This window comes from Oncorhynchus keta, chromosome 32 (assembly GCF_023373465.1).
Source record: "Oncorhynchus keta strain PuntledgeMale-10-30-2019 chromosome 32, Oket_V2, whole genome shotgun sequence".
Lineage (NCBI taxonomy): Eukaryota > Metazoa > Chordata > Actinopteri > Salmoniformes > Salmonidae > Oncorhynchus > Oncorhynchus keta.
This window is the reverse complement of record NC_068452.1, coordinates 18,921,955-18,931,535: the sequence shown is the minus strand read 5'-3', so window position 1 is coordinate 18,931,535 and position 9,581 is coordinate 18,921,955. Positions and strand designations below refer to the sequence as shown.

Here is a 9,581-nt window from a genome sequence, read left to right as displayed (position 1 = left end):
TTTATCATCATTAGTCATTTAGGTCAACATTGGATCATTCAGAGATCCTCACTGAACTTCTGGAGAGAGTTTGCTGCACTGAAAGTAAAGGGGCTGAATAATTTTGCACGCCCAATTTTTCAGTTTTTGATTTGTTAAAAAAGTTTGAAATATCCAATAAATGTCGTTCCATTTCATGATTGTGTCCCACTTGTTGTTGATTCTAGCACAAAATACAGTTTTATATCTTTATGTTTGAAGCCTGAAATGTGGCACAAGGTCGCAAAGTTCAAGGGGGCCGAATACTTTCGCAAGGCACTGTATATTATTATTATATTGCAATTAATTAAGTAATTTAACATGAAGGGCACTGGTCCTGTTCCGTTTACTGTGAGAACCCTGGAAGAGGGTGGGTAACGTCTCGGTCTCTCTGTCCCAGTCATGGACATAACTCAGCCTACCCTGGTACGCAGGTGAGGGGCCATACTGATCACAGAAGGATGGGGCTGCAAACTACAGACAGGGACACAAAAATTGTACCGTGTTTCAACTTGAAACTTTGGTTGACGTTCATGCCCCTTTGAGGGGTTATGGAGCCCTTTCCTAGCAGGTCATTGTTCCATCTGTGGTCGCGGTTCCACACCTCAAAGTTCAAGGCTCTGTTAGGGAACACAGAGAGTGGGTGAATGAGAGAGAGCACTCTAAGTAAGAGCAGTGGTAATACACAAAATATTCACAATGCTGTCTAAAAAATGTTTTTTCTAAATGTATCTTTCTTTTTTTTTACTCTTACAAGGTTTTATAGAATAGGGAGCATAATTAGCAAACTGGAAACTACCCTGGAGATCCCACTGACAAAGACACAGAGAGCCCAAAACACCCTTAACATATGTCTTGCTGCTCCACTTATTCCTTTGTACCGGAAGCCTATACATAGTAACCCTCAAGAGACGGATCTGACTATTTAACATATAAATTGAAAAAAAACTTGCTGTCTACTTTTCAAATCCACCGTTCCATACTGAATCCTGTAGTTCCAGTAGGGGAAGTCATTGTTCCAGATCACAGGAGTGGAACTGCCTTGCATTCCGTAGAAGACTTTGACGTAGCCATCTGTCTTAGATAAGTTGTCGCCCCAGAGCCCCGTAGCTCGGACCACCGTCACATTCATCCTGGCCATGCCCAGTTTATGGGGGCAGCAGTTGGAGTCCACGTTCCTGTAACCGCTACACTTACAGATGCAGTCTTTGTTGCGTCTCCCTGTCTTGCAAGCAGAAGGGCAGGAGGTGGACACAGAGTACTTCTGGATGTAGTCTATGACGGCATTGCGCAGGTTGGCCTTAAGGATGGGGTTGTCTCTGGCCAGGAAGTGCAAGGAGCTGAGCTGGTAAGAGACCACACCAGGGACCTTCTTCAGGGACTTCTGCCAGGTTTTATAGTCAGACTTAATGTCAGAGTTGAAGAGGATGTCCACAACCTCAACGTTGCCGCCCTGCACTTCAGTGATGCGGTCCGAGAAGGTGGCTCCGAAGCTATGGCCTGTCTTCAGTTTTTTGCTCTGGGACTTAATTGGTCTCGGCGCTGATCGTGACACCCTTGATGGTGCCACTGGCTTCCATCTCCAGACAGTTGCTGACAGAATGGAGGGAGAGGCCGCTCATGGCAATCTCACAGGTGCGTGTGGCTGTGGTGGAGTGCACCCGGCCCCCCAATTTCACCTTGCGGATGTAGTGGCTGTCATAGATGGAGATGAAGTGGCTGTAGGCAGGGCCAGTCCTGTGAGTGTACGTGCTGGGGAGATTTTTTAGGGAGTCCTGAAACTCCTGGCTCAGGGGAGGTTGGGTTCAGAGGTGGAAGCTAAGGACAGGGAGAGAGGTATGATGAATGAAAACAACTTCAAAAACATGGAGAACACTGTTTTTTTCCGTACAAAATCGATATAAATTGCTGTTGACTTTTTTGTTGTTGCTTTAGACGGAATTCATTTACATCCTATGGCACTAAAATCAAAACCTTGACTCATGTGTAGTATTTGCATTTGAATTTATGGCTGGTGAAAGAGAACGTGTCTTTGGTGGAGTGGTCCCTGGCGAACATGGCAGTTTTGGAGTGTGTGCCTCCAACAGCAACCCCCGCAATGCCCTTGATTCCCAGGCCAGCCTTCCAGCTGACGCTGGCAGAGTTAGTGGTCTCTGTAACGATGTTCGTCTGTTGTAAGAAGAGAGTCAGACCGAAATGCAGCGCGTAGGTTACTCATGACTTTAATGAATGAAAACGGTACATGAAATAACTGAAATACGAAAACAACAAACGAAACGTGAAACTAATTACAGCCTATCTGGTGAATACAACACAGAGACAGGAACAAACACCCACGAAATACAAAGCGAACTCAGGCTGCCTAAATACGGTTCCCAATCAGAGACAACGATAAGCACCTGACTAATTGAGAATCGCCTCAGGCAGCCAAGCCTATACCACACCCCTAATCAGCCGCGATCCCAAATAATACAAACCCCAATACGAAAACAACATATAAACCCATGTCACACCCTGGCCTACCCAAACATATAACAAAAACACAAAATACAATGACCAAGGCGTGACAGAACCCCCCCCCCTAAGGTGCAGACTCCCGGACGCACCTCAAGAGCATAGGGAGGGTCCGGGTGGGCGTCTGTCCATGGTGGCGGTTCTGGCTCGGGACGTGGACCCCACTCCATTAATGTCCTTGTTCCTCCCCTTCGCGTCCTGGGATTATCCACCTTCTCCGCCGACCATGGCCTAATAGTCCTCACCCAGATCCCCACATAACTGAGGAACAGCTCGTGACAGAGGGGCAGCTCGGGACAGAGGGGCATCTCAGGACAGAGGGGCATCTCAGGACAGAGGGGCATCTCAGGACAGAGGGGCATCTCAGGACAGAGGGGCAGCTCGGGACAGAGGGGCAGCTCGGGACAGAGGGGCAGCTCGGGACAGAGGGGCAGCTCGGGACAGAAGCAGCCCGGGACTGAGGGGCAGCCCGGGACTGAGGGGAAGCCCGATACTGAGAGGAAGCCCAGTACTGAGAGGAAGCCCAGTACTGAGAGGAAACCCAGTACTGAGATGAAGCTCAGGCAGGTAGTAGGCTCCGATAAATCCTGGCTGGCTGGCGGAACTGGAAGATTCAGGTTGACAAGCAGATCTGGAAGAGACTGGTTGTCTGGCAGATCTGGAAGAGACTGGTTGTCTGGCAGATCTGGAAGAGACTGGTTGTCTGGCAGATCTGGAAGAGACTGGTTGTCTGGCAGATCTGGAAGAGACTGGTTGTCGGGCAGATCTGGAAGAGACTGTTTGTCGGGCAGATCTGGAAGAGACTGGTTGTCGGGCAGATCTGGAAGAGACTGGTTGTCTGGCAGATCTGGAAGAGACTGGTTGTCTGGCAGATCTGGAAGATTCAGGTTGTCTGGCCGATCTAGAAGATTCAGGTTGTCTGGCCGATCTAGAAGATCTTGGCAGACTGGCACTTCTGGCGGATCTTGGCAGACTGGCACTTCTGGCGGATCCTGGCAGACTGGCGATAATTCCTTGAGTCATTTTCACTCATGGTGCATTTACCCCAGTGTTTTACCCAAAAGGCTCAGACTTTTCTGTTTTCATCTACATGTGATGTCCCCAATGTCTCACTGGGCCATGGCTCCAGGGGACCTGCTCTATCTTGGAGCCAAGGCAAGGCTCTGGTTACTTTTTAGCAGGCTCCCGAGTGGCGCAGCAGTCTAAGACTGCATCTCTGTGCTAGAGGCATCACTACAGACCCTGGTTCGATTCCAGACTGTATCACCACCGGCCGTGATTGGGTAGGGCGGTGCACAAATGGCGCAGCGTCATCCGGGTTAGGGTTTGGCCAGTGTAGGCCATCATTGTAAATAAGAATTTGTTTTTAACTGACTTGCCTAGTTAAATAAAGGTTAAATAAAAAAATGACATGGCAATGGCTGACTGTGAACGTTTACACCTTCTCACAAAGCAACAGTCTTGCGTGATGCATTTGTTGATTCTGCTCGCCACAAGTCTAAAGGATCACACTCCTGATGGAACCAAAATAACACTAGAGCGTACATTAACATAAAACACTGGCAGTCCACTGGTGTGGGGGTAAGTCTCAATGGAAAAGCACCATTAGTGATGGGGGTACAACTTGTTTTCAGAGAAATAACATTTCCATCGGCTCATTATAGCAGCTGTGATGCTGGTACAGTAGAGATCGGAGTTTGATTGTTAGATTCCAAAATGTTTGTTTTGTTTATTTAGTAGGCCTAGTTGTGTAGTTGTAGTAGTAGAAGTAGTAGTGGTAGTATTAGTTGTACTAGTAGTAGAAATGACTACAGTCGACACATTGCTTGGGTATGTTTGTAAGAGTGTAACTGTGTGTGTGAGAATTTGCATGTGTGTGTGTGTACAGAGCAGCCTCAGAGGTCTTGAAAGGAAAGAAGACAAATAGATGACTCAGCAGAAAAGTTGGAAAAAAGTCACACCTCCCAAATGGCACATTCTCTTATAACACAAAGAGGAACATAGTTCCCTTTTTTTTATAGCAACTCATTCAAAATAAGCTTCATCTGCTTGTCTTTACTTCTCAATTCACTCCAAAAAGTTGGTCAACGGACAAATTGCCTGCCAGCATGTTTTTTGCTGAGCATGCTGCAATACGTGTTGCATGTTACTGTCTGCTTGGTCTGGTTTGAACGAGGGTGTGGGTTTCCATGTTTCCATGTCCGTCTACTGTAGTCCGTCTGTTGCAGTAGTGGTTATTCGTGTGTAGCATAGTGAAATGGGTTGTTCAAGTCTTTAGTTGGGGGCTTGTCAGGTTCTATGATGATACAAGACTGATGATTGAAGACCTCAAAGACTTCCAAATGTACAGTCTATAAGCTCAATTCAAATTCAGACCACAATGTTGTAAGCACTTCAAAATACAAAATACATATGCACCCCAGCCCTTGTCATGGAACTAATTAACGCTACATTTTTCACACAGGAGAATCCTCTAACCGTCTGAGCAGCTCGAGGAAATCTCAGATACTTACATGGCTTGAGATATGACCTCAGCAGATTTACAATAAATATGTATATTTATAAAAGTACATATTTTTGATAAATGTGCTGTAATTAAAGGTGTTTCATGTGAGGAATTGTACTTGGTTACAGATTAAACCGAGATCCGAATTTGACATGTAACCATGCAGGCCTCTGAGAGATCAAATTATGTTCAGTCTAACCGGCAGGATGTGGAGGCGTAAGGGGACTGATGACAGACATATAGATTTACTGTTTCAGTTTCAGGCGGAAGCCAAGCCATCAAACAATGTCACAGAATTCCAAAATAAAGGCCAGGGCCTGGTGCCCACTGCAGTACTTTACTGACAACTCAGCACTCTGCGCGAGACGCTGCGAAGACAATGTAACACACCAGGAAGTGAATGGAAAAGTCCAGAATGAGAGTTTTATGCTTAGTTCTTCAACATGGATTCAGATCAGATAAATCCCTGATACTGCTATGATGATGTACTATTTCACATAGTCATGGCAGAAATGGGATGCTATAAAAACAACAACAACCTTAGTCTCGTTGGATCTCTTCCAAAACGATGAGACAGCAAGCCAGGAGACGAGGGAGAATTGTATTGACGTCTTCAGAAAGGGGACGAGAATGGGAGAATTCAAAACTGTTCATTTGTGACAGTGCAAGATGGAACAATGCCTTTGCCTTGAAAATAAAACTTCTCATGTGAATGGCTCAAAAAGAATGAGCTGAAATGTAAGATTTTTATTTTTTTAAAGCCCTATATCCGAATAACAATTAGTGATTGTAAACACCAAAATAGGGCATCAACATACTTGCCTAATCCCTTATCACCTCTCCACAGTATAGTTACAGGCCAGCTGGACCCACAATGCACTGCAACATGTTACGCTTAACTGACCATTGGGCCAATTGTATGTGTGGGTGAAATGGTGTTATATTGTCCCATTACAGCTCCCTGGCACGCCTCCTTGGTCACAGTCATTCTTTCCATCCCTCCTCTCCTCCGGCCCTTCAAGTCAAAAGTCCACCGAGTCATAATGCTGCAGGCCCTGCTCCCCCTAGAGGCCAAAGAGGGCAAAGACATGCTCTAAAAATGTACAAAATGTACAAAAAATGTTGATTTCCAATTTAGATGGAAATTGTGGTGTCCATCTCATGTTTGATTAGCAAAGGGCATTTTATCAGGGTTTTTCTTTTTGGCAACTCACAGAAACAGAAGTTGTTGCTTCCTTAAAAGCTATTGACACCAAGAAGTCTTTAGGGGCTGACAATATGGACCCGTCTTTGCTTAAGTATGCAGCACCATTGCTGACTCAGTAACACACATTTAAAAAAAAAATTAACTTCAGTATCAGTAAATATTCCATAAGTGTGGAAAGTAGCTTTTGTGTTGCCACTCAACTCCATAAGGGCGGGGATCGTAGTGATCTCGATAATTATCGACCCATTTCCAGGCTCCCTTGTCTTGCGAAATTCCTAGAATCTTTGGTCAACAAACAGCTACGTTATTATCTGTCTGTAAATGGTGTTCTTAATATTAATCCATCCGGATTCAGACCTAATCACAGTACCACTATGGCTACCATGCATGTTGTAAACAATATTGCAAATGCCTTAGATGACAGAAAGAATTGGGCTTCCATGTTTGTAGACTTGTCAACAGCTTTTGATGCTGTAGAACCACGTTATTCTGTTGAGTAAGCTGTCCCTGGTAGGGTTGGGTACTGATGCTTGCCGATGGTTTGATAATTATCTCAATGACAGAACTCGGACCATCAAGGTAGATGGGGTCAAATCTGATGAGTTCCTTGAATTACATAAAGAGGTGCCCCTTTCCTCGGCCCTCTACTGTTTACAAACAATATAAATATCATTGGTAATGCTGTAAAAACAAAATCGATTCATTTGTATACAGATGATACAGTGTTGTATTCCATTACTGGATTGGATTAGGCTTTTCAAGTTTTAAATCAGATTTTCTAGCACTGCTGTGGTCACTATTGGACCTAAAGTTAGTGCTAAATGCAAACAAAACAAAATACATGTTTTTTTTTTCTAGGTCCCATAAACCTGATTTAAATTAACTTGTAATGACTAGTTTGAACTTTACACAAAGTGAGCGAGTTCCTTCCTACAAATGTCTTCGTATCTGGCTTGAGAGAAAACTGTCATTAAAAACAAAACATGTCACTGAGCTGGTGAAGAAGGTGACGTTCAAGGTTGGTTTATTTACAGAAACAAAGCATGTCTGACTTTTGTTAAAAGGAAGGAAATGGTCCATTTTGATTTAAACCGCTAAATGCTGAATTCCATTGTGCCCTTAGTTTTATTATTGGTGATGCTTATAGAACTCAACATTATGTTTTTATCAAAAAGAGGGTTGGAGCCTCTTTGTATGTAAGGAGAGAGCAGTATTCTCTTGTGTTTATTTACAAAGCACTCATGCAGAAATGTCATTTGTATCTATCATCATTAATTCAATTTAGACTTAGAAATGACCAAACCCAGTCACAGGCTTGGATGACACTGGAGGCCCCTTCTGTCTCCATAGAGTTGGTTTTACATTTTTCCCCCCTTTATGAGGAACAACTCATAAAGGATCTCTGAAATGAGATCTTCTGGTCCCCCTTGGTCAGCTCAGAGAAATGATCAGACACCTATGCTGGTAAATGTGTCCATTTTTCTTAATGTGTTTGGTAATTTTGTATATTGTACAGTGCATTCAGAAAGTATTCAGACCCCTTCCCTTTTCCCACAATTTGTTACGTTACAGACTTATTCTAAAATCGATTAAAGAAAACTTTTCCCTCATCAATCTACACACAATACCCCTGAATGACAAATCGAAAACAGGTTTTTTGACATTTTTGCAAATGTATTACAAATTTGAAAAAGAAATACCTTATTTCCAACGTATTCAGCCCTTTGCTATGAGATTCAGGTGCATTCTGTTTCCATTGAGCATTTTATTTATTTATATTATTGAACCTTTATTTAAATAGGCATCCTTGAGATGTTTCTTCAACTTGATTGGGGTCCACCTGCGGTTAATCCAATTGATTTGGAAATGCACACACTTGTCTATATAAGGTCCCACAGCTGACAGTGCATGTCAGAGCAAAAACCAAGACATGTGGTCGAAGAAATTGTCCTCAGAGCTTCAAGACAGGGTTGTGTCAAGGAAGAGATCGGGGGAAGAGTACCTGCTGGAGTCTTATATCTCCCTCACTAACTAAGCATCAGCTGTCGGAGCAGCTTACCGATCATTGCACCTGTAAGCAGCCCATCTGTAAATAGCCCACCCATTTACCTCATCCCCATATTGTTATTTTTCATTTGCACCCCAGTATCTCTACTTGCACATTCATCTTCTGCACATCTATCACTCCAGTGTTTAATTGCTAAATTGTAATTATTATTATGGCCTATTTATTGCCTTACCTTCCTAATCTTACTACATTTGCACACACTGTATATAGATGTTTCTATTGTGTTATTGACTCTAAGTTTGTTTATCCCATGTGTAACTCAGTGTTGTTTGTGTCACACTGCTTTTGTAACGGTTTTCTAGGTATGAAGGAGAGTCGGACCAAAATGCAGCGTGTAGATTGCGATCCATGTTTAATGAACAAACGTAACACGAATCTAAATACAAAACCTACAAAACAATAAACGTAATGAAAACCGAAACAGCCTAATACTGGTGCACATACACACAGAACAAGGAACAAAGACACTAAGGACAATCACCCACGACAAACTGAAAGAATATGGCTGCCTAAATATGGTTCCCAATCAGAGACAACGATAAACACCTGCCTCTGATTGAGAACCCCTTCAGACAGCCATAGACTTAACCAGAACACCCCACTAGCTACAATCCCAATACATACACACCACATACACAAACCCATGCCACACCCTGGCCTGACCAAATAAATAAAGATAAACACAAAATACTTCGACCAGGGCGTGACAGCTTTGCTTTATCTTGGCTAGGTTGCAGTTGTAAATGGGAATTTGTTCTCAACTGGCCTACCTGGTTAAATAAAGGTGAAATAAAAAATGTAAATACATTTATTAAAAATGGAAGAAGTTTGGAACCACCAAGATTCTTCTTAGAGCTGGGCGCCCAGCCAAACTGAGCAATCGGGGGAGAAGGGCCTTGGTTAGTGAGGTGAATGGTCTGAATGCCAAGCGTCAAGTCTGGAGGAAACCTGGCACCATCCCTACGTTGAAGCATGGTGGTGGCAGCATCATGCTGCGGGGATGTTTTTCAGCTGCAGGGACTGGGAGACTAGTCAGGATCGAGGGAAAGAGAACGGAGCAAAGTACAGCCAGATCTGTGATGAAAACCTGCGCCAGAGCGCTCGGGACAAGTTTCTGAATATCATTGAGTGGCCCAGCCAGAGCCTGGACTTGAACCCGATCGAACATCTCTGGAGAGACCTGAAAATAACTGTGCAGCGATGCTCCCCATCCAACCTGACAGAGCTTCAGAGGATCTGCAGAGAAGAATGGGAGAAACTCCCAAATT

General features: G+C 43.9%; 1 pseudogene; it reads right to left on the bottom strand.

The window, feature by feature from the left end:
* Nucleotides 1–281: 281 nt before the first annotated feature.
* LOC118365762 (perforin-1-like) lies at nt 282–6,026 on the bottom strand (annotated as a pseudogene).
* Between the last annotated feature and the right edge of the window lie 3,555 nt (nt 6,027–9,581).